General features: G+C 37.6%; 1 protein-coding gene across 1 annotated transcript in view; it reads right to left on the reverse strand.

Moving 5' to 3' along the window:
- Window positions 1-23,247, reverse strand: part of CPB1 (carboxypeptidase B1) — a 61,563-nt gene extending 38,316 nt beyond the window's left edge. Inside the window, exon 1 of the mRNA XM_073881313.1 lies at window positions 23,196-23,247. The gene's annotated coding sequence lies outside the window, so the exon portion shown is untranslated. The remainder of the gene's footprint in view (window positions 1-23,195) is intronic.
- Window positions 23,248-26,005: the final 2,758 nt, after the last annotated feature.

Consider the following 26,005-nt stretch of genomic DNA (forward strand, 5'->3'; position numbering starts at 1 on the left):
TTTTTTGTTTTGTTCTGCTTTTGTTTGTTTTTATCTTTTTTTTCCTCTTTTTTTTTTCTTTCTTTCCCTTTCTTTTCCCCTGGTTTCAGGTCTTTTCTGATTTGATTAGAGTATATTTTCTGGGGACATTGTTAACCTGTTAGCATTTTGTTCTCTCAGTCATCTATTCTCCTCTGGACAAAATGACAAGACAAAAAAAATCACCTCAACAAAAAGAACAAGAAGTAGTACCATCTGCCAGGGACCTACTCAATATGGACATTAGTGTGATGTCGGACCTAGAGTTCAGAATCATGATTTTAAAGATACTAGCTGGGCTTGAAAAAAGCATGGAAGTTATTAGAGAAACCTTTCCTGGAGAAATAAAAGAACTAAAATCTAACCAAGTCGAAATCAAAAAGGCTATTAATGAGGTGCAATCAAAAATGTAAAGGTAAATGTGCTAAATGCCCCAATCAAAAGACACAGGCTATCAGATTGGATTAAAAAACAAGACCCATCGATATGCTGTCTGCAAGAGACTCATTTTAGACCCAAAGACACCCTCACGTTGAAAGTCAAGGGGTGGAAAACCATTTACCATGCTAATGGACACCAAAAGAAAGCTGGGGTGGCAATCCTGATATCAGACAAATTAGATTTTAAAACAAAGACTGTAACAAGAGATGAGGAAGGACACTATATCCTACTTAAAGGGTCTATCCAACAAGAAGATCTAACAATTGTAAATATTTATGCCCCTAACATGGGAGCAGCCAATTATAGAAGGCAATTAATAATAAAAGCAAAGAAACACATTGACAACAATACAATAATAGTGGGGGACTTTAACACCCCCCTCTCTGAAATGGACAGATCGTCTAAGCAAAAGATCAACAAGGAAATAAAGACTTTAAATGACACACTGGACCAAATGGACTTCACAGACATATTCAGAACATTCCATCCCAAGCAATGGGATACACATTCTTCTCTAGTGCCCGTGGAACATTCTCCAGTATAGATCACATCCTAGGTCACAAATCAGGTCTCAACCGGTACCAAAAGATGGGGATTATTCCCTGCATATTTTCAGACCACAATGCTTTGAAACTAGAACTCAATCACAAGAGGAAAGTCAGAAAGAACTCAAATACATGGAGGCTAAAGAGCATCCTACTAAAGCATGAATGGGTCAACCAGGAAATTAAAGAAGAATTAAAAAAATTCATGGAAACCAATGAAAAGGAAAACACAACTGTTCAAAATCTTTGGGATGCAGCAAAGGCAGTCCTAAGAGGAAAGTATATAGCAATACAAGCCTTTCTCAAGAAACAAGAAAGGTCTCAAATACACAACCTAACCCTACGCCTAAAGAAGCTAGAGAAAAAACAGCAAATAAAGCCTAAACCCAGCAGGAGAAGAGAAATAATAAAGATCAGAGCAGAAATCAATGAAATAGGAACCAAAAGAACAGGAGAACAGATCAACGAAACTAGGAGCTTGTTCTTTGAAAGAATTAACAAGATTGATAAACCCCTGGCCAGACTTATCAAAAAGAAAAGAGAAGTAACCCAAATCAACAAAATCATGAATGAAAGAGGAGAGATCACAACCAACACCAAAGAAATACAAACAATTCTAAGAACGTATTATGAGCAACTCTATGCCAGCAAATTAGATAACCCGGAAGAAATGGATGCATTCCTAGAGATGTATCAACTACCAAATTGAACCAGGAAGAAATAGAAAACCTGAACAGACCTGTAACCACTAAGGAAATTGAAGCAGTCATCACAAATCTCCCAACAAAAAGCCCAGGGCCAGATGTCTTCCCAGGGGGATTCTACCAAACATTTCAAGAAGAATTAATACCTATTTTCCTGAAACTCTTCCAAAAAAAAGAAATGGAAGGAAAACTTCCAAACTCATTTTATGAGGCCACCATTACCTTGATCCCCAAACCAGACAAAGACCCCATCAAAAAGGCGAATTACAGACCAATATCCTTGATGAACATGGATGCAAAAATTCTCACCAAAATACTAGCCAATAGGATCCAACAGTACATTAAAAGGATTATTCAGCATGACCGAGTGGGATTTATCCCTGGGCTGCAAGGTTGGTTCACCATCTGCAAATCAATCAACATGATACAATATATTAACAAAAGAAAGAACAAGAATCATATGATCCTCTCAATAGATGCAGAGAAAGCATTTGACGAAGTACAGCATCCTTTCTTGATCAAAACTCTTCAGAGTATAGGGATAGAGGGTACATACCTCAATATCATAAAAGCCATCTATGAAAAACCTACAGCGAATATCATTCCCAATGGGGAAAAACTGAAAGCTTTGCCCCTAAGGTCAGGAATACAGCAGGGATGTCTACTATCACCACTGCTATTCAACATAGTATTAGAAGCCCTAGCCACAGCAATCAGACAACAAAAAGAAATCAAAGGCATCCAAGTCGGCAAGGAGGAAGTCAAACTCTCACTCTTTGCAGATGATATGATCCTTATGTGGAAAATCCAAAAGACTCCACCCCAAAACTGCTAGAACTCATACAGGAATTCAGTAAAGTGGCAGGATATAAAATCAATGCGCAGAAATCAGTAGCATTCCTATACACCAAGAACAAGACAGAAGAGAGAGAAATTAAGGAGTCGATCCCATTTACAATTGCACCCAAAACCATAAGATACCTAGGAATAAATCTAACCAAAGAGGCAAAGGATCTGTACTCAGAAAACTATAAAATACTCATGAAAGAAATTGAGGAAGACACAAAGAAATGGAAAAAACGTTCCATGCTCATGGACTGGAAGAACAAACATTGTGAAGACGTCAGTGCTACGTAGAGCAATCTACACATTCAATGCAAGCCCCATCAAAATACCATCCACTTTTTTCAAAGAAATGGAACAAATAATTCTAAAATTTGTATGGAAAAAGAAGAGACCCCGAATAGCCAGAGGAATGTTGAAAAAGAAAAGCAAAGCTGGCGGCATCACAATTCCGGACTTCCAGCTCTATTACAAAGCTGTCATCATCAAGACAGTATGGTACTGCCACAAAAACAGACATATCGATCAATGGAACAGAATAGAGAGCCCAGAAATGGACCCTCAACTCTATGGTCAACAATCTTTGACAAAGCAGGAAAGAATGTCCATTGGAAAAAAGACAGTCTCTTCAACAAATGGTGTTGGGAAAATTGGACAGCCACATGCAGAAGAATGAAACTGGACCATTTCCTTACACCACACACAAAAAGAGACTCCAAATGGTTGAAAGACCAAGATGTGAGACAGGAGTCCATCAAAATCCTAAAGGAGAACACAGGCAGGAACCTCTTCGACCTCAGCCACAGCAACTTCTTCCTAGAAACATTGCCAAAGGCAGGGGAAGCCAGGGCAAAAATGAACTATTGGGATTTCATCAAGATATAAAGCTTTTGCACAGCAAAAGAAACAGTCAACAAAACCAAAAGACAACCGACAGAATGGGAGAAAATATTTGCAAATGACATATCAGATAAAGGGCTAGTATCCAAAACCTATAAAGAACTTATCAAACTCAACACCCAAAGAACAAATAATCCAATCAAGAAATGGGCAGAAGATATGAACAGACATTTTTTCAAAGAAGACATCCAAATGGCCAACAGACACATGAAAAAGTGCTCAACATCACTCGGCATCAGGGAAATCCACATCAAAACCTCCATGAGATACCACCTCACACCAGTCAGAATGGCTAAAATTAACAAGTCAGGAAATGACAGATGTTGGCGGGGATGCAGAGAAAGGGGAACCCTTCTACACTGTTGGTGGGAATGCAAGCTGGTGCAACCACTCAGAGAACAGTATGGAGGTTCCTCAAAAAGTTGAAAATAGAGCTACCATATGATCCAGCAATTACACTACTGGGTATTTACCACAAAGATACAAATGTAGGGATCCAAAAGGGTACGTACACCCCAATGTTTATAGCAGCAATGTCCACAATAGCCAACCTGTGGAAAGAGCCAAGACGTCCATCGACAGATGAATGGATAAAGAAGAAGTGGTATATATACACAATGGAATATTATGTAGCCATCAAAAGGAATGAGATCTTACCATTTGCAATGACGTGGATAGAACTGGAGGGTGTTACGCTAAGTGAAATAAGTCATTCAGAGAAAGACATGTATCATATGACCTCACTGATAGGAGGAATTCTTAATCTCAGGAAACAAACCGAGGGTTGCCGGAGTGGTGGGGGGGTGGGAGGGATGGGGTGGCTGGGTGATAGACATTGGGGAGGGTATGTGCTATGGTGAGCACTTTGAATTGTGCACGACTGTTGAATCACAGATCTGTACCTCTGAAACAAATAATGCAATATATGTTAAGAAAAAAAAAAGAAGAAGATAGCAGGAGGGGAAGAATGAAGGGGGGGAAATCGGAGGGGGAGACAAACCAAGAGACGATGGACTCTGAAAAACAAACTGAGGGTTCTAGAGGGGAGGGGGGGATGGGTTAGCCTGGTGATGGGTATTAAAGAGGACACGTTCTGCATGGAGCACTGGGTATTATGCACAAACAATGAATCATGGAACACTACATTAAAAACTAATGATGTAATGTATGGTGATTAACATAACAATAAAAAAAAAAGCTGTCACAGGATGTGCAGAAACAGAGGGATCCATGGAGAATTTTCTCAACAATACCTACCCTTTTCTATATGCTCTTGACTTCTGGTGAATTTTCTTATGAGTATGCTACTCTGTTGGTCACTCTGATTAATCTTACTGACAGGGGCTAGGACCAAAGTCATTCAATTTATCTAGTGTGCTGTTTAATTAAGGTTAGTATCAGTAGGACTCTAAGCAGCATGATGCAACCAATCTGTAACATTGACCTCAGCCATTCCTCTCCAGGGTACCAGACTCAAACAGCTGAACAGATTCCATACACCATCAGTGTCTGCTTTAGAAAGCCAGGTAACTTTCTTCTTCAATTTCAGTATTGACTGTTTCACTTTCCCTGAGGCAATAATACGGTTACAACAGGATCTATTAGCTACTGCAGAAACTCTACCATGGCCTGCAAGGAGAGAGTCTATGGCAATTCTATCATGCATAACAACCGTAGTCTAAACTAGCTGAATGAAAGAGAAAACTCATTATTCATGCAGCTGAAGTGCTCAGCAATAGTGCTGGCTTCGCAAGTTCAGTTGATGATATTTATGTTTTTACATATATATACACACATATACATATATATACACATACACTTTCGTATATATACATACATGTATATATATACACACACGTATATATGCATACATATATATACATATACACATATATACATATAATATATATATGTGTGTGTGTGTGTCTATATATATTTATTGGAAAGATAGTTTTTTCTCAAAAATTTAACTCAGATCTTCAGATTAAATCCTACTGGACTGACTTGGCACATGCACCTCTCTATCCTTGAGGCAATTCTATAGTCAGGATGATGAGATGTGCTGATTGGCCAAGCCTAAGTCATTTGACCACCCCCTAGAACCTTTGCATATACCCCATGCAAAATATCTAATTAGCTATTACTGCTGCTATTGTCACCCTTCCCAGGATGAATCTTGAGCAGTCCTCACTTGTGTATGTCACTAGCTCCCAAGTCAAGGTCAAGATCTTAGGTCAGTGCCCTAGCTTTTAGAGAGGCTGGGAAAGTGGGATTTCAAATTTTAACTTTCAAAGTGGGAGCCTTATATTGCTCTTTAGCTAGAACATTCTCCAAACTTAGAGAAGGGGTTCAGATTTGGCCAGTTAAAAAGAAAGACAAAGATACACTAAAGTAAAAAGAAAGACAAATATACACTAAAGGGGGACATCATTATTTATGGATGACGTGTGGTGTTGTACCTGGAACTTTAAACATAGTAAACAGTTTATTTTAGTTGATGCTCTGTGAATGCAAGAGGAAGGCAATTAGGATTTTCAGTTAGTAATTAAAATTTGTTTTTGTTAATTATAATATTTTTTCCATAGATATTAAAATTTCTGCTTCCCATCTCATGTTTATATATTTAAATTCTTTTTTATCTACAACTTGGTGATTAATAAGCTCAGAGGCACCTTTGTGTCTGTGTTTCATGTAACAGCGTGAGATTTTGGAGAGTCTGTAAACTGCCCCATGGTGTTATAATTCATCCTATATGATGTCTCAGTTTCTGGAAAAAGATTTCTCCAAACACCTTCCATGGTGTTAAATAAGAAGGGGTTCTGAGGTCAAATGTGTTTGCTTTACACTAAAACAAACTCCTTTAGTGTAGGGCTTTTTAGAGTCTTTAATATGTATGATAAATCATCAAAAAGGGACTCTGACAGCATTTCCCAAATGTATCTCACAATAGAGTGCCAGGCTGGTTAAGTCTAGGTAAAATTAGAAGACTTAGGACCATTGTTACATTCCAATATGTTTGGCTGTGAAACATATTTCTTCAACAGCATCAATTAGGACCAGTGATTTTAGGAACACATTTTGCAAAACTCTAGACTGAGTTCACAAATGGAATAACATTAACTTAAAAGTTTGGTTCTGTGGATTCTTGGTCTGTTTTGTTCAAGGCCAAAGAGTTTATTGTGACTTCAATGTTAAGGTCACTGGGTTAAGTGCTATGGAGTACCCAGAGATGAAAAGGACTTGATTTTTGCTCTTCAAGCCCTGCTGTGCCAAGCATTCAAGTGGTTAGGTATAAATATTAAAGGAATAGTTTTCTTGACGTCTTCCTTCTTAAAGAGTGGGTTCAACAATTGGGTCAATTGATGATTCTGGGTAAACCATTCTCTCAACTTGTAAGCTATATAGAACCAGTGGAGGAGGGCTCTTCTTCACTGTTAAAGGACTGAATGATATATGGGAAGAGAGATAAATTAGAGAATGTGTAATTTCTGTTAAGTCAGCGAAAACAATTTTAATGACTTGGAGGAGTTTGAGTACTTTGTACATGTATTTGTGTCTGTTGATATTAAATAGGAGAAATTTTATATAAAAATTATTTTTTCAGAAATCTTGTATCATCATCATCATCATCATCGTCATCGTTATCATCATATTCTGTCATCATTGCTAGACCATTTACTATGAAAGGAGAACTTTGGTGCCTTGATTCTGATGTTACAAACACAATAGGATTTTAGGTGATAGAGGGAAAGCTTTTGTTTTTGTTTGCATCTAATTAAGACAACTGATTAGTTCAGTCAATTCAGGGAAAATTCTGCTCAAATTCTTATCTTAACTGAACTGTCCAGTTGTTTGTGAGGCAGCCAGAATTTCCCTGTAACTTGATGGGTATAACTGATTGATGACCCTATCTGTTGGTATTGCTCTAAGGAGGGCAAAAACAACCAGAAAATGTTATCCAGGAGCACCAATGGCCTGTTAGCTTTGTGTAATTATATTTAATATTCCAATAAACTGCTTTTTTATGGATATGAAGAGGGAGGCTAGTAAACATTTTCTTGGCAGGCTTTTCTCTCTGGCATCTACGATGTTGATATATATTTATATATATGTTTTTAAACACGGTCATCATCATTAATGGGTATAGTCTTCATATAGCTGGGGGGAATGTTGTTTGTTATTGAATTGCAGACCAGTATTTTTTGAAAACTGGAAGATAAACAGGACTCCTTCATCCCATAAATCTTACCACCTGATTCATCAATTTGAGGTTCCTATTGAAACAAGGAAAACATCTTTAATCAAGCAAATATTTGGAAACTGCAAACAAACTCTTTTTGGAATTTGGGAGATAATTAAAATGGACAGGTTATGACTGATTAACTCTTGAAGAATGGGTTGGTTCAAAGGCAGTTGGTTTTCTTTCTATCCTTATATCAACACTCCATCAACAAGAATTAAGGGAACAGCATAACTAGGCTCCAGCTCCTTGCTGAGGGCAATTAATCAGGACAGAAGAGTGGGGAGGTTAATTGGAATGGTGCCAAATAAATCAACTTGTTTTTGTACCTACATTTATCTTTGTTAATTCTTATAGACCATCTTAATATTTTGATATTTGTGTATTAGATTATGTATTTTAGGAAGAAATTCCAAGGTATTTCCAATTATTAAATGAATAAATTAAATGTTATATTTCCATATTAATGTCTTTACTTTATTGAAGACAAACTTGTAGGAAGATGTACCTTTCTACCTTTAATTCAAATACAAGAAATGTTTGTTTCATGCTATTTTTAAGGTAGAGGGGAATTATCTTTATTCTTAAAATGCTGTGAGTTCCTTAAAACCTTTTGAGGAAAGGACAGGGTTTTAATAAATAAAATGTTAATAATATAAAATGCTGTATGGGTAGAGAAATAAAAGCATAAGATCAATTCATAAAAGAAAACATTGATATTTTCTGACAGCCTGTTTAATATTTACCTGATATGAATCTTCGAAAAGGTCTGTGTTCTACTTTGCATGGCTCCAGTTCAATTTCAATTTATTCTTAAAATTAGTTTGGAAGGGCAACCTCCAGGCACACAGATAATGTAGCTGATGCTGTCATTTGGCGGTCTGGTTCTAACTACCAGATTGTTTTTTCTGTTCCCAGATTCTAACTCATTGAGACACTTGTGTTTCTATTATTTTACTATGAAGTCATTTGATAGGCTAACCCTATGACAACCAGTCTGGTTGACATTTGAGGGTAACAGGTTGACAACAGATTCTCCTGGAGTCATTAGAAAAAAATTGACATTTAAGTGCTTAGAAAGATAATCAGTACAGTGGATATTCGCCCTTGGATTTTCACCCTTTAGGTAGGATATGTTTTAATGTTGGAATGTTCTACCGTCCCTTTGAAGAACTAGATATCTTATCACCATGCTTTAAAAATCCTTCCAAAGAATTTTGAGAATTAAATATCTAAATTGATACCTTGATTGAGATTTCAAAAAAAGATTCAGAATCTTTAATTGTTCAGTTTCCTTTTACCTTGGAAGTTTTGGTCTTCAAATGCAAGGAGGGTTGAGGTTGCTTCACAATTAATGACCTAATTTTGCAGCACTACATGCTGTTCCCCAACGCTGATCTGACATGGAGGCAGGTCTGTTAAACATGATGTCAGCAGGAATTATTTTGACAGCTGCCAGCAGCAGTAACATAAGGCTCAAGAAGTTTTCATTTTAGAATATGGTAGCCTAGAATATTGATCTGTATACATATTAATGGGCAATCAAAAACGGTAGCACAGTATTCAAGAGGAGAACACACAAGGAAAAGTGATCACATTAATCAAACAAAACACCAGTTTTCTCGGGAAACACTGGAAGGTAAGTTTGAAACATAAGAAATATCCCCGCTAATTTCAAATTAGACCAGCAGAATCAAAAACACATTTTTCCTTTTGATGGTGTCTGATACTGCTATACTGCCACGAGGAGTGATTCCAAACTGCATGAAATGGCATCCCTGATACATGGAATATTGGCTGTTGACAGGTCCCCTTTAATCTGAGGAGAGTGCCTCTGTGGATGGGCTACAGTTTTCATTTTCAGGATTGATGATCCAGCATCAGATTATATGATAAACTTCCTCAAAGCATGGTCTTGTGTTTTCTAACACTGTTAGAAAACATTCAGTGTCTGCATTTCAGAATGGTAACACAAGGATAAATCAAATAGCAAATTAAATTTAGGTATGCCATCTGCTGCCTTTGTTTTATGAATTCCAGCCCATAGGACATTGACTGGGCATGAATGTGTAAGCCATTGTCTTTTATTGTCGGACTTACTACAAATATTGGACAAATGTTCATCCATGCTGTCAGTCTTCTTGGAAAGAGTAAAATTCAGCAAAAGTGTAATTTTTTTTTTAGTTGTTGTGTGTTTTTTGTTTTAATAAAAATGAACCACAACAGAAGAAAAAACAGCATGTATTCGTTTCTCCGAGTGCAACATCTCAGCAGGCTTTAGGAACTCATCCACAAGGGGTAAATTGTCTAATGCGTAATTGTAAGCAGAACTGTAAAAAGCCATATTAGGCTTCCATGATTTTATTCTCTTCTGGTAAAAGGTCATTACTTCTCCATGGGCCCCTAATGGTTAAGCCTTTTACAACCTTTTCATTTCCAAGAAAGTTCTTGATTTCTTCTGATGGTGACTCTTATGCCATGTCTTTACTTCATAGTGATTTCTGTAAGACATTGTCTTTCCAGTGTTTCTGAGGAATTTTTCTTAATATTCCTTTAAAACTTAAATTTTAAAAAGTCTCCATTTTTGGAGGCACAGTAGATAGGTTTTCCTTGAGCAGTTTAATATAAAGTATGAATTTATAGACATGAAATTACATTTTGGTTCTATCATTTAGAAGCATTTTAAACTTTTGATATCTATCGCTAGTCTGGTTCTTTAGCAGCATTTGCTGAGATGCAGTGGTTACCAGGACCAGTAAGAGCTGCTTTTCAAGGACTTTCATAGATTTTTAGCTAACACCATAAAATGAGTTCTCTATTTCTGAGGCTAATAAAAGTCTTAATGATATGTGCAACCAACAGATGGGACAGAGGGCTATTTTGGCAGTGGGCAGTTGAAATCTGCCCTCAGTTGTTTGTATAAGGCTCTTACTAAAGTCAATAAAAGGTAATTTTCACACACAATTTAATTCAGAGTATAAAATGTGGGGAAGAGTAGCTGGTTTAAGTCCAATGGGCATAAGGGTAGCATTTGGTAAAACTTTTGTTTGATGGCAAATTTTAACTGACAGACAAGTTGATCAAGAGAAATACAGGATCAGGTCACCAATTGTGGACAATGGCAGGGCTTCAGAGTCAGAGCTAAGGACACAGCTGAAGTAAGCCCCAACATCTCTGGTATAAGCCTTGATGATTTAAAAAAACAACAACACACACACACACACACACAAAACCTCTTTCTCTCTCTCTTTTTGTTCCCAGTTTTCTTCCTTTTTCACTCTCTCACTTATACATGTTTTTTAATTTTTTCTTTTTTTCTTACAGATTTAGTTTTTTAAAATTTTTATTGTTATGTTAATCACCATACATTACATCATTAGTTTTTAATGTAGTGTTCCATGATTCATTGTTTGTGCATAATACCCAGTGCTCCATGCAGAACGTGTCCTCTTTAATACCCATCACCAGGCTAACCCATCCCCCCCTCCCCTCTAGAACCCTCAGTTTGTTTTTCAGAGTCCATCGTCTCTTGGTTTGTCTCCCCCTCCGATTTCCCCCCCTTCATTCTTCCCCTCCTGCTATCTTCTTTTTTTTTTCTTAACATATATTGCATTATTTGTTTCAGAGGTACAGGTCTGTGATTCAACAGTCTTGCACAATTCACGGCGCTCACCATAGCACATACCCTCCCCAATGTCTATCACCCATCCACCCCCTCCCTCCCCCTCCCCCACTCCAGCAACCCTCACTTTGTTTCCTGAGATTAAGAATTCCTCATATCAGTGAGGTCATATGATACATGTCTTTCTCTGATTGACTTATTTCACTCAGCATAACACCCTCCAGTTCCATCCACGTCGTTGCAAATGGCAAGATCTCATTCCTTTTGAGGGCTGCATAATATTCCATTGTGTATATATACCACATCTTCTTTATCCATTCATCTGTCGATGGACATCTTGGCTCTTTCCACAGTTTGGCTATTGTGGACATTGCTGCTATAAACATTGGGGTGCATGTACCCCTTCTGATCCCTGCATTTGTATATTTGGGGTGAATACCCAGTAGTGCAATTGCTGGATCATATATACATGTTTTTTTAAACCATATATCTGCTCATGTTTCTACTAAGCATGTTATCCAACAAACAAAATGTTCACAGAAATCAGTACATAGTGAGGGAGCAACATGATGGGCATTAGGCAAATCCAGAATATATATTCCAGCCATGTAAGGTCAGGCGTGTGGCTCAGATCTCCTGATACGAAAGAGAGACTCCATATATTCTTCCTGGTTATGGTGAGGGGATATCATGTTTAATGCTGATAAAGCTTAAATGGGGCCAACAAACAATCTGGAGACAGATTCATAAATGAAAATTATGCATAGGAACCATTAGTAACTCCTTTTTCATGCACTTATTAAATGATTTGTTAATGATTTATTCATCTTAATAGCTTACATGTATTTTGGGAATAATATTAAAAAAGTCAACAATGTTTTTAACATGCATAATTTTATCTGATGGCTGGTGATCTCTGAACATGGTTTAAATGTATGCATGGCAGGTATGCAGAACAGATTTGTATTCTGGCTCATTTATTGTTTAATCTTTGAAAGCAGGTACTGTAACTCTATACACCAAGAATACATGTCAAATGGGAATGACTTTATAGTCATGGACTTAGTAACATTTTGTTAGACTACTGCAGGTTTTCTCAATGTTATCACTGTTGACATTTTGGGCTGGATAATTCTGTTTGCAGGCTGTCCTGTGCATTGTAGGATGTTTAGTACTATTTCTTGAGAGTACCGATTAGATGCCAGCAGTAATCTCCCTTACTCCAAGTTGTGGCAACCAAAAATGTCTTTAGACATTGCCTAATGTCTCCTCAGGGCTAAGTTTCTCCTGTTGAGAACCACTGGCCCACTGATAGGATTAGCTTGCTTCCAAGTCCTGCTAAGGCTTCCTTGAAATTTAGTAAGATTGTAGACATAGGTGGAGAGACAAATCAGGAAACAGTTATATGTGTAGTATGTTTAGATTAGACATTGGTCATGGCTATTTGATGGCTCCATCAACATAATAAAAACCTATTAAAGCATTAAATCACAAGACCGAATCAGCAACAATGAGGTACTTACATGCTAGCAGGAAAATTATGCTTCCTCCAATATATTATTCTTTGGAACTGTGCAGAACAGAGAGAGAGAGAGAGAGAGAGAGAGAGAGATTGGCAGCCTCGTAGGTGGCTGTGGTTTTGTGAGATGAAATGGAACAACCCAGGGCAAAAGAAATCCTTAAGCATGGCTTGAAGAGTGGAAGCTCAGATGTGACAAGTTGCCTACAAAGAAGGCAGCAGTTACTGAGTGGGAGGCTTTTCTTGAATAGAGTTATTTCTTTAACGTTGCATGCATTCATTCCTTCTAAAGATCTCCAAGTGCTTCTAGTCCCTCAGGGAAACTGAGTTCCTTGCACAGTCCCACTGAGCCTAGAGGCTGTGACCATAGTAAATAGACTGGATACTTCTTACTATTCATTATCTTTCCTGGGCTGAATTCCTTCTACCCTTTCTAGGTGAAGACGAGCTGGGACAGGAGCAACCAGGACCTGTGTACTTGTGTCTACTTCCTTCTTTTTGTTTAGTTATGATACTATCTCCCAAAAGTGAAGTGAAGAAGATGGACCCATTTCTTACTAATTCTTGTCACTTTATGACCCAAGTAAACGATTTTTGTTGTCCTTGACATTTTCCCATTGATTGTAGAACATTCTGGACTTTGGCCTGCTTAATACTGTTAGTTAAAATCTGTACAAGCACTAGACATTCTTCCTTGTTTATGTGCTTTTTTTTCTTTCATTCTTAACACATTTTTAAAAGAAAACTATTTAGAATTTTAAAGAACTAATGTAATTTGCTTATTTCTGAGTTACAGAATTCTTAAAAATGTGTAACTGCTCACTAGGTGATTTTAAAAGAGGGTAGTTTCAAGACTGAGGTGAATGGTACATTGTCATTTGAAATGAGACTGTGTTTAGTGAGTGTTTGAATGTGGATGCTGAGATACATTTCAGAGGTAGGAGATTATGGATAGTTGTTGAAAGCCTGCTTAAGTGTTTAGATCTTTTTGATAATAGATCTGTTTCAAGTTGCCTTTGGTCATTCCAGATTCCATAGTCATCCAAACAGACCCTGCATTTTCAAACATCCGTGCCTCTGTTCATGCTCTGACAGCTGCTTGAAATACTTTCACCTCCTTACTGGAAGTCGCTGAACTCAGAGCACAGTGTTCCCTGCAAACCACTCCCCCCCCCCAGTTTTAATATGTCTCAATTAGCTGTGGTTCTTACAATGAATACCATGTCATAATTGAATTGGTGACTTTTTTCTCAATGTATATAAAATAATGATTTATTTTATAAATGATGGTGATTTAGATTTGATGAAATACAGTATATGAATGTAAACTGCCAGTGTGTTATCCAAATGGAAATGTGCAGTAAGTATTTGGAAGTGATGGGGTCTTTGGAGAGGTGAAGGTGCAATATACATTCACCCATCTCAACATCCCCCCAAATCTCAATACATTATAGCATCAACCCTAAGGCCCAAACTACTGAGAGGTCATGTAAACTAAGAATTGATGAAGAAGTAAATTGACAAAGTTGGGTAACTATCACCAAAATTCAATTTTAAAACCTTTCTATTACCCTAGATAGATCTCTCAGGCCCCTTTGAAGGCAATCCCTGCTCCCACCCTCAAGTTCCAGGTAATCACTGATCTACTTTCTATCTCTTAGGTTTTTATTTTCTGGGTATTTCAATTAAGTGGAATAGTAGAAAATGGGTCTTTTGCCCCTGGCTTTTTTCATCTAGCATAATGTTTTTGAGGTTCATCTATATTGTAGCATCTATCAGTAGTTCATAACTTTTTTTTGCTGAATACTATTTCATTGTCTGGATGAGCCACATTTTGTTTATCCATTCACTAGTTCATGGGCAGTTGGATTGCTTCTACTTTTTGGTTATTATTATAAGCAATGCTACTAAGAACATGCACATTTAAATCTTTGTGTGATATTTGTTTTCATTTCTCTTGGGTAGAGACAGAATAATTTCTTGATCAAACTATGGATTTTTGTCTTAAGAGCAAGATGTTGTTCTATAGACATCTTTGAAATTTTCTTTTTACGTGGGGTTGTTTTGAGACTTTGAGTTATGCACCTAAAAATTAAAATACTAATGAGTATATGAATATGAGAAGCGCAGCTAAAAGGCTGTTAAAATTTACTTGGCATCTGGTACAATTTACTGTCATTCACTGGTAACTACCTCCAGTCTTCCTGTCTGGAATAAAATTGACATATACATTATATTTACTACTCTGCTAATACCATCAAAAAGCCTAGCAATTGTCATTTCCAGACTGTCTGCTGTGAGGTGATGTAGCAATCTAATTCTTTAAAACTGTGTCCTTGAGTATATCATTTCATTCCCTCCCTTTTTGTCCTTTTATGGTTGAAGGGCATTTCACATTTGAAAACTGGGATTTAGATTGATTCTTAAAGGGACCAAGAGGAAAAAAGTAATTTGCTTTAAAACCTTTCTAAATCCAGAAAAACATGCCAGATAGTTTATTAATTTACCAGCGAAGTTAAGAGATTGAAAATTTTCCCCATCTTGATTTGCTCTGTTTCCTGACCTCTTACACTGCAGAGCAATGTAGAGCCTAATTCTACATTGGCACACTTTTGACAGCATGAATAGGGAAAATGTTATGATGACGAATGTTAAAATAACATTAACAACAACACTTCTCAGGACATTTCTGCTATAAATTGCTAGCAATCGATTAAAATTCAGAATATGGTATTCACTCATCCATTACTAAACTAGCCTTTTATTATTTCCAAAGATATTTGTGTAGCATCTTCCATGTGCAAGGCACCAAACTAAGTACCTAGATGACAAATGTGAACAGCAGTTTAAATTGTACACAGCAAAGAAAGAAGCTGTTTAGCAGATGATTTTCCCAACTAATTTAAAGAAACTTAATTTGCCTTAGGAGAAGAAATTTGTAACTTTTGGTTACTTGATTTAAGGATCTTTGGGGCTTCCCTTTGCCTCTTTGGTGGAATAACTTGGTGGGCATTTTTCCTGAATAACCTGTGGCTTTGGTATTTAGCAGCTTCTAAGACCAGGAAAAATATGACTGAGAATAAGAAGAATCGTTCTCTAAGGTGAAAGTTCCAATACCTCCAAGATGAGCTCTTTTGAACCCTACATCTCTTGTTGAAACCTAAGGAGAAACATATAAATATTGCTCAAAAATAAAAATATGAGGTTAATTACAAACACTTCATATGGAGTAAAAAATATTGTGCTCTGTCCTACATATTTAAAATTCTTGCACATTTTCTCACACTATTGATACTGTACAAGATGTTTAGTGTTTGCTTCAGTTGAATGTGACACAATAGATCTTGAGTTAAAAATGGTTACTCACTTGGGTACCAGATTTCCAGATGAAGCATAATTTAATTTTTAAATTCAGACTTTGCTGAATCACAACAAGCACTCATCAGGTGACAACTATGGAGTGAAATATCTTATAAATTAGAGAAAATGCTAGTCTAAGTGTTGAGAAGAAAGCCTAGAAACTAATGATGCTATTATCTAAGAGGAAAGCCATTTTCCACATAGGTATATATCAAGTTACACTTCAGACTTAACGAATTCTAATTTAAAGGGGTATGGAGTTGTCCAGTCGCCTTACAAAGACAATCTTACCATAGTACAATATCTATATTTTCCAAAGTGTGGACATACATAATCCTGGTGGAGCCACACCAAGATCACTCCTGTTTTTTCCTAGACTTTTCTTATATAATATTAACAAACATTGATCCATATTGTGATTCTGTGATTTATAATAAGAAATATATATTTGATCGTTGTCCCTGTTCCTGGCACAGAACTCTTAAACCCTTGGAATTTCCTAAATGATAAGAGTGATAAAGATGTCTTGATACTCAAAACAAGCCCCTTTCAACCACATCTGAGTTACCCTTGGAATTTCCTAGTGATGAGAGTGATAAAGATGTCTTGATACCCAAAATAAGCCCCTTCCAACCACATTTGAGTTACCCTTGGAATTTCCTAGTGATGAGAGTGATAAAGATGTCTTGATATCCAAAACAAGCCCCTTTCAACCACATCTGAGTTTTGGCTAATGAGGTGACTTTTGGAATGTACCTAAGGGTGCGGATGGGTTGCCAGGGCCTTGATTAGGGGGTTGGAACTTTCAGTCCCACCTCCCTGACCTCCTTGGAGGGGGTAGGGGGTAGAGGTTGAATCAATGTCCAGTGGCCAGTGATTTAATCAGTCATGCCTATGTAATGAAACCTTCATAAAACCCCAAAAGGTTACGGTTTGGAGAACTTCTGGGTTGATGTACACGTGGAGTTTCAGGGAGAATGGCCTGCTCAGAGAGCATGGAAGCTCTGACCCACTTCCCACTTACCTGGCCCTATGCATCTCTTCCTTCTGGCTGTTCCTGAGTTACATCCTTTTATGACAAACTGGTAATTGAATATGTGTAATGTTTCTCTGAGTTCTGTGAGCCACTCCAGCAAATTAATGGAACCCAAGGAAGGGGGCTATGGGAACTCTGGTCTATAGCCAGTTGGCCAGAAGTGCAAATGACAACGTGGACTTAGAATTGGTGTGGGGGCAGTCTTGTGGGACTGAGCCCTTAACCTAGCCATTAGCCCTAGAACCATATTGGGATCTGATGCTATCTCCAGGTAGTGTCAGAATTGAGTTAAATTGTAGGACACCCAGCTGGTGTCACAGAAAATTGCTTGGGTGGTGTTAACAACACTCACCACCCACCCCTGCACACACACACACACACACACACACACACACATCAGAAATATCAACCAATGCCAAATTAGTAAGTGCATTTTAAAGATTTCATTATTTGTCAGTTTAGCTTTTAAATAGAATTTGGTACTGAAATATTAGAATGAAAATACAGCTATGTTCATCATCTGCTGGGATTAGGATCAGAGAGATCTGAGTTCCATAAATACACCTCCACAACTGCAGGCCCACTGGAGGAAGTGGGGGTTTTGAATACCAAAGGAAACAGGCCCTAAGGAACACTCAGCCTCCTGTTTTCTCCTGGTGCTATGCATATGCTGATGGTGGCCAGGTGGAGGATTTGGCTAGCCCAACTAATTGCTTCTATCTAGAGGAATAAGCAAATAGTGCAGTAATAGTGCACTACCCCTAGATACAAATTAAACAGCACTAAAGTGCACTTAGAAGAAATTAACAAAGCTCCAGAATGGAAAGTGACTTTAAAAAATTCATTCTCTTTTTATTTCAATTTTACGATTAATGGGAAATGAATAAATGAAAAGACCAAGGAGAGAGAGGAAATAGTAAGGGATTATTACCACAACACAAAGCCTTTATAGATATTATGTTTGAATGGGCTGAATAAAGGAGATGGAATTTTAATCATTTTCCTAGTTTTAAAGATTACTATTACTTTAAAAAATTATTGGTTTGGAAATCCTCAGGCTAAGCCAATATACTTTGTATTTCAAATACAGAAATCACAAAATTTAATTTATTCTTTTTTTATTATGTTATATTAATCACCATACATTACATCATTAGTTTTTGATGTAGTGTTCCAAGATTCATTGTTTGCATAAACACCCAGTGCTCCATTCAATATGTGCCCTCTTTACAAAATTTAATTTATTCTAACAGAAAGAATGGTATAGCTGTTCTCTCTCCAGGTGGATGTGATTTTTTTTTTTTATGTTGTATCAAGGCAGGTGATACAGTCCTAGGCACAATAAGAGGTGCTTACACTTGAAGTTAAAATCATACTTCTACCAATTTTAATGTGTGAAAAATGGCACACCATTGGCACACCACTGGTATATATTTCACCAAATATAAGGGGAACAGAATAGATTTCTATACAGGTAAAAGGCATGCCACATTAAACCAAATTCAGTTCTGCTTCCTTTTCATAGTTTGAAAATATTATCTGCTTAGCTGAGTGGGTCAGCTAAAGACTATCACTGTATTATTTATTGAGAACTTACTCTGCCAGGTGCAGAACTAACAACTTAATGTGGACTGTTTATATTGATTTTCATAATCACCCCTTGAATTACTCCTATATTATATTTGAAGAAACTGGGGCTTAGGAAAAAGTAACTGCTTAAGGTCACACAACTGGTCAGGAGCCAAGATTTGAATCAGAGACACCATGTTTATTTGTACTTGAAACAACAAGCAGGGAGACTTATGTAGTCTGGAAAGGGATGAGTCATATGAGAAAGAAGTGTGCAGATTTAGGTGTGACTTTGACACAGATGCTTCTACCTCCCTACTGATGGGCTTTTCTTCATGAGAAATTATGAACAAAATAATGCAAAAAGCTTCATGTCAGAGCATTGAAGTAATTGGATAGTTCTCATTTTCTTTGGCTAAACGGCATGGTATTAAGTGCTTTTCCCCAATTGGCCTTCTTATAAATTATTGTTATTTTTTTCAGTTTTCTACCCAGGTGGCTGAGTTTTTTTGTTGCAAGAATAGTTCAGATGGTCTTACACAAAATTACATGAAATGTTGTTACACATGCTTTATTGAAATGAAATATTTAACATTTAATGAGTTCCCTTGCCTCATTGGTAAGTCTAATCTATTCAGTACAATTTAAAAATATATTTCATTCATGAGCCTCTTGTTTTCCTATTGTTTCCATATTTATTCAGTATTTTTCTTTAACTACGTATTGGGGGACTTAATGGTTTTTTGGATTACTCAGCAGTGGTTCAGAACACTGACCAGAAAATTCAGTGGCCTCTAAGAGAATAAGCATATAAGATGCTTCTAGAATATTATTTGAGGAGGAGGGTGGTAATTGTGTGTGTGAAGTATGATTACATTTTTGAGTGCCAGTAATATGGTTGTGTATTTGAGATATGTGGATAATAATTTTAAGTGTTTGAAGTTTTTGAGTCTTTTTGACTGTCCAGAAATATTTTTATTTTTGCTAGTATTAATTTCAATTATGATATGGGATTAATGAAACCTTAATTTCTATAGGAAGAATTTGATATTTAAAATTATACCTGTAATTATTCTACTTTAGAGTTTGGATAACTTTACTGATTATATATTGACTAAAATGAGCAAATAAGTGCCCATTTTCTTTCTGAGCTGTGGAAGCTGCTTTCTTTCTTTTACTTATGATGAAGAGGCCTGGCCTGGAGCAAGCTACGTCCATCTCATACTTTGGCTGCATGTCAGGGTGCATTTCCCTTTTTGCCCAAACTTCATCTATTTGCCATGAACAGACCAATTCAAGGGCCTGCTCCTGGTGATCATGTGCTGAGTGTACTGAGAAGTAGATTATGGAAAATAAGAAAAGAAAATGAAAAGGAAGAGAATGGGAGGAGGAAGTAAGGAAAGACAAATACAGAGAAGAAATAGAAACTGCAGGAAAAGGGGACAGAGAAGGGGAATAAGAGATTCAGGACAACTCTGGGGAAAGGGAGGAATAGAAAGGAACAGAGAAGACTCTTCTGTAGCTTTCTTCTTCTAAGGCAGGATTCTCAGCTTGGGATCCACGGAGAAAATTCAAGGGGTCCATGAGTTGGGATTTGAAAAAATTACATCCTCATTTTCTCTCACTTCTAAAAGAAATTTGGCATTTCCCTCAACTGTGAATATAAGCCACAAATCACTGTAGTATTAGCAACATTGATGGCTTTGTCTTTCATAGAAATAACAAATATTTTCATATCACAATGGTATTATTACAGATACCTTGAAATATTACTTACACTCTTAACTACTTTGAAATTACGGTCGTTACTAGACTTGTCACTGGATCTTCTTTTTTAATGCTTTAATAAAAAAGCACATATACTATATCATACTTTTGGTTTTAAATATTTTATAACTATTTCAATATAATCAGTTTCCTTTTCAATCCTATGAATTTTATTTTATGTATTTAAAAAATATTATTCTGAAAAAGTTTCCATAGGCAGCACTAGATGCTAAAGGGGTCTGTGGCACAAAAAAGTTTAAGAACCTCTGCTGGACAGCAGAGCTTCTCATATGAATAGTTTGCAGTATGCCTGAGATATTTATTCTTTCAGTCTCCAGCATGGCAGGGCCTCAAACAGCCTTGCCTGTGCAAACATTAACTTCATGTATACTAGGATGTGAGAAAGGTTGGGGAGCACTTATCTAAGTCACTAGGGATTTCAGTCTTTTAATGCTCTGGTCCTCCAAAGACATCTTACTTGTTCAAATTATATCATACATGGTGCTGGTGTGGGTGACTGTTGAGCACAGATGGCCAATTATCAATGTAATCTGTGTATTTCATAGAGCATAATGCTAACAGTGTCTTTAAACGTAGGAAGTTATAAAAGGGGGTAATTTCTTATCATTGCTCAAAACTTTTTGTGAGAAGTTTGACTGGTGACTTTCTCTTCATCTAGTTCTTTTCCCTCTTTTTATGTAATATGTAAGGTCAAATTTTAAGAAATCCATAGTCACACTTCAGATGTCATTTGGTTGTCTCTAGTCTATAATATGTTTGCAGACAGTGCCCCCTCAGTTTTGAATAATGAAATTGTAGTTGATAATGAATTATAGTTGATTGGATTGTTGGGTTTTTTATGGGCTCCTGAATTTTTCTCTGTGTCACTTGCTGTCCAAGTCCCCAACTTTGCAGTAAAAAGCTTCAAAGAAAATGGAATCTTTTCTCTTTAACCAACAATGATAGTCCAAGGACTGTACTGAAAGTGTCACACTCAGATGAGCAGTACTGAAGTATAGAACGAGATCACTAACTGGCCATCGATGACATATCTTGTTTCTCGGTATCTAAGAGACTGAAAATAATTTGGTTTTCTTTATCTAGGCCACAGCTGTCTTGGGCCTGATTCCAATCATTTTGATCTGGTGAGGATTCTTGTTGGCAACATAAATGCAGTTGAAGAGGGGCTGTAATGACATGGTAGTGACAGCTGAAATGCATTTCCTCATTTTGATCTACGTGAATGTTCTCAGTAGTATTGCTGGAGACCATATGCTTATTCCTCTCACACATCTAGGAGAAGATTTTCTTTTAAAGGAACCAAAAGGTATTTTTTTTCTTCATTAAACTCTGGACAAAGAGCAATTGTGAGCCAGTGTTGGCTAATTCATCATATTATAAAGTATGAAAATCAATAACTAGAAAAATGCAAAATACCCCTCTGTGCCTCCCCTCCCCCATCTCCAAGGAATTCATTCATCAGGAGAGGGAGCATCACAGCAGATTTGTTAGCCTAATTATGATGTATTTTCTTTTAACCAGTTTGTGTGCGATAATTGATCAAAATTCTTCATAACAGGCTTCCCAGAGCAATTCATTAGTTCAGTAAAACAATGTGAAAAATAGTTGGAACACACTTGCTTCATAATAATTTTGTTAGGAAAAAAAACAACACAGCAGCTGTAGTTCAGTGTCGATGGCCATCAGAAACAGTTGATTTATCAAAATGAATTGATCTTGGCTGTTTCCATTCTGGGGCTTAGATAGAGCAACACAATTAGAGTTCAGTGCTGCTCACATAGCCAGAACAAAGTAATGTTGGCTCATTTTCCACTAACATTATGGGTTACACCATAGATTGAAAATTCAGAATTTAGCCAGCTTTACAGATTAAGCCACAGAACTAAGTGATCAATAAATGGAGTAAAAGCATTTCTTGCTCCCCCTCCATAGGAAAATGGCAGGTCAATACCTTTTTTTAAACCTGGACCTGCTATCCCAAAGCACAGAGCATCAATAGTAATATAACACATTCTGGCATACCAGGAAAACAATGGGCCTAGAGAGTTAAAGCTGAACTTGCATAATTACTCCCCACAACATTCCTCCCCTTCTCCCGACCCGGAAATAGATTATTGCTCTGACCCTCCATAGGATAGTGTTGCATTTTGGGAAACCCTCAATCAATTAGTCCATATAATCCTGATTTTTAACCATAGATCATAGCCCTATACAGTTGCATGCATCTATAACTTCTGTCCTTTTCCAATCCACATTCTCTCTCTTCTTAAAAACTATGGCTTGATTCATTTGGTTTAGCAGCTGCCTCCTTATAGCACTTGCCTCCCAGATACACAGATTACATTGATAACCGGCCATCTGTGCTCGACAGTCACCCACACCAGCTCCAAATCTTTTTGGCTTCTATTTCCAAGCTGTCAGTGGGATACTTGACCCTCAGGTACTGGGAAGCAGTCAGAGATGCAAAGAGCTTTGGATTACACACAAGGGATGCGGAGCTGAATGACTCCATGAAAGTGGCCTATTTGGGAATGTGATCCCCCTTCCCCCACCCTTATTAAATGCAGATAGATTCAGCAAATACATAAAACTTATTTTCATATTACCTACCTTGTCTTGCCTGAGAGGAAGCGGATTTTCCAGGCCAATGCTCATTTTTTGTTGCCACTAAGCTTTTACGATCCAAATGAGGCTCTTGTTCACACTGCCAGGAAGAATGCTCAGCTGAATATATTATCTGCTTCCAACATTTCCTTATTCTGGAGACTTTGTGGTCTGCCTAACTATGTTGCCTTGGGTGCCAAGTCTGTTCTTTGGGGACCAATTGGGGAATTTAGCAGAGAGGCAGTGAACTTGTTCACATGCTAAGAAAGTCATGATCATAGGGCTAAGGGAAAATGAACCAAACTCCGAAATCCCACTGTGAAAAGTCTGTGGCTTGCTGCTGAAGGCAGGAGTGAAAGGGCCATGTTTGGACTATACTTAGAGGACGGTGTGACTGAAAGGAATTTCTTGAAGGTCCAAGTCTGTTCAGTAGCCCTAGACCCTGCCTTGATATCCATTCTACTCTAGGTTAAGCAGCATTAACTCCCAAGAGCTGCCAAGTTCTTGTGATCAAATATATTCATGAACCACAGTGCAATGGAAAGAAGTTAGTGTCTGGGATAAACAAAGACTAGAGATTTTATCTGTATGCTTTTACTTTGTTTTCTATAAGAACTAGCCATTAGGGGCGCCTGGGTGACTCAGTTGGTTAAGTGGCTGCCTTCGGTTCAGGTCATGATCCCAGGGTCCTGGAATCGAGCCCCGTGTCCGGCTCCCTGCTCAGCGGGGAACCTGCTTCTCCCTCTCCCCTCTGCCTGCCACTCTGCCTGCTTGTGCTCTCTCTCTATCTCTCTGTCAAATAAATAAATAAAATCTTAAAAAAAAACTAGCCATTATTGCACCTTCCATTGTGCAAAAGACAGACTCATTAAACAAATGATTATGAGGACTAAGAACCTAGGATGGGGTCAGAGCTTGCCTCCAGAGCTAATCTGGGTTATCAACCTCCTCTTTGTCTATGTTCTTAGCATTAGGTACACAGGGATTGGTGATTACTGAGCAAGGATGAGTTCCTCTCCTTAACAGTCTTCTGGTCATGTGATTCAGGGTATTTTGAGCATTTTCATCAAATCCCTTGCAGTTAACTAGTAGCTCTTGTTGCTGACTGATTCCCTCTATTAATGCCCTTCCCCAAATTAAAATGTCCTCATGGATCTTGTTTTCCACATATTTAAGGTCGTCAGTAATGCCCACAAGAGGAAGGCCAGAGGGAGATAACATGGCTTAGGGACAGAGCATGGAGTTGGAGGCAAGATGCAGTGGGTAGCTGTGTGATGTTGGACAAGGCACTTAACTTTTCTGAACACAGTGCACTACTCTGAAAAATGAGAGGGTTCCTTTGACAATAAGATCCTATTGTGAACCTTAGACAGAAAAGTCTAACAATGTCGTAAGCTTCCAAGCACATATATCAGGTCTACATTAGTGTTTGTAAACATAAACTATACATGTTAGCACCAACATGGTATAAATAGAAAATAAGTAGTATATCTTGGCACACACTTAAAAAGTCAGTTTACTTCCTTTCATCCCCTCTCCCATTCTGTTTCAGTTTATAGTTTTGCTGTTCCTCAGGAATCTTCAGGATGTTATTTAATATTATCAAGAATGGGACATAATTGGCCATTTTATGGTATAGTTGTCTTTAGCGGTTTATGAGAATGGCTGTCCCCAGCGATGTGCTTCTGGTGTTGCATTCTCGTGCGTGCAGGGCTTCTCCTCACCTCATCTGTTGCCTTCTTCCCAGAGCCCGATGTCAGAGGCACTGAATGCTTAAGTAGGCTCTGTCAGGAAAACTTGTGGTGACCCTGGAAAAGCTATTTAACCTTTCCAAGTATCAGCATCCAAATTGCAAAGCAAAAATGACAGAAGCTGCCTCTTTCACAAGTTTAGGTTGTATGACTAAGGAAAGGGATTGTAAAACACCCTGAAAATCCGAAGTGCTACAGTCACGTCTGGTAATGTTAATAATTCATCGGCTCATGCCTGGCAGCCATCATCAGACCCTTAAAGCCAGTTGCTTTGCCAAAGTCCAGGTCATTTCCAACTGGAAATGGCAAAAATATGAATGACAAAAGCTTTTACTAGTAGTAGCTGATTGTTAGCAGGAAAACTGTGGGTATTCTGAAGTTCCTGTGAGGTATATCAGTGCTATAAGAAAGTGTTTCTCCTTGGTTTATGGTGAGGTCACAAAGACTGTTAGTGTGGCTTTTTTCACCTGCACTAATTTCACAAATTCCCTTTATAACAAGGTATTTTTTTTAAGAGAAGAAAACATATTTTGCATAAGTTATATGGCAGCCACAATGAGGCTTTCTTATGTATGAAAGACATTGACAATAAGTCCCACAGGGTTTATGTAATTTGAGAATATAGTTTTAAAAATCATATTACAGGTGGCAGTACTTAAGATTAATACAGAGGTCATTTACCTCTTTATTACATGTTTTATTAGCACTAAGCAGATGGATTTATGAAAGAAAACAGTTAAATATAGTGTGTCAAAGGAGAGGGACTTTGCTGTAAAAATTAACGTAAGAAGGTGACACTACATTCCTCAGTTTTAGGAGAGAAAGTTGTGGAAAGTTTTCTGCGGAGTGTAGCTGATCATCTGGGAGGTGATCTTCCAGGAGAGGCTACCTAAAGAAGAATTAAGAGAGGACTCCTCTGGGAATGTGGTGATTGTGGGAAGGCCGAAAGGAGCATGTTTATGTTGGGGTGTGGGGAAAAGAGGGAGATCAGTGTAGACAGAGGGAACAGCATATGCAAAGGCCTTAGACAAGAAAGAGGTTGGCATGTTGTGGGAGCTGGCCGAA

The sequence above is a fragment of the Callorhinus ursinus genome, unplaced genomic scaffold, assembly GCF_003265705.2.
Source record: "Callorhinus ursinus isolate GAN/ISIS: 27379988/994484 unplaced genomic scaffold, GSC_fseal_2.0 scaffold1, whole genome shotgun sequence".
Classification (NCBI taxonomy): Eukaryota; Metazoa; Chordata; class Mammalia; order Carnivora; family Otariidae; genus Callorhinus; species Callorhinus ursinus.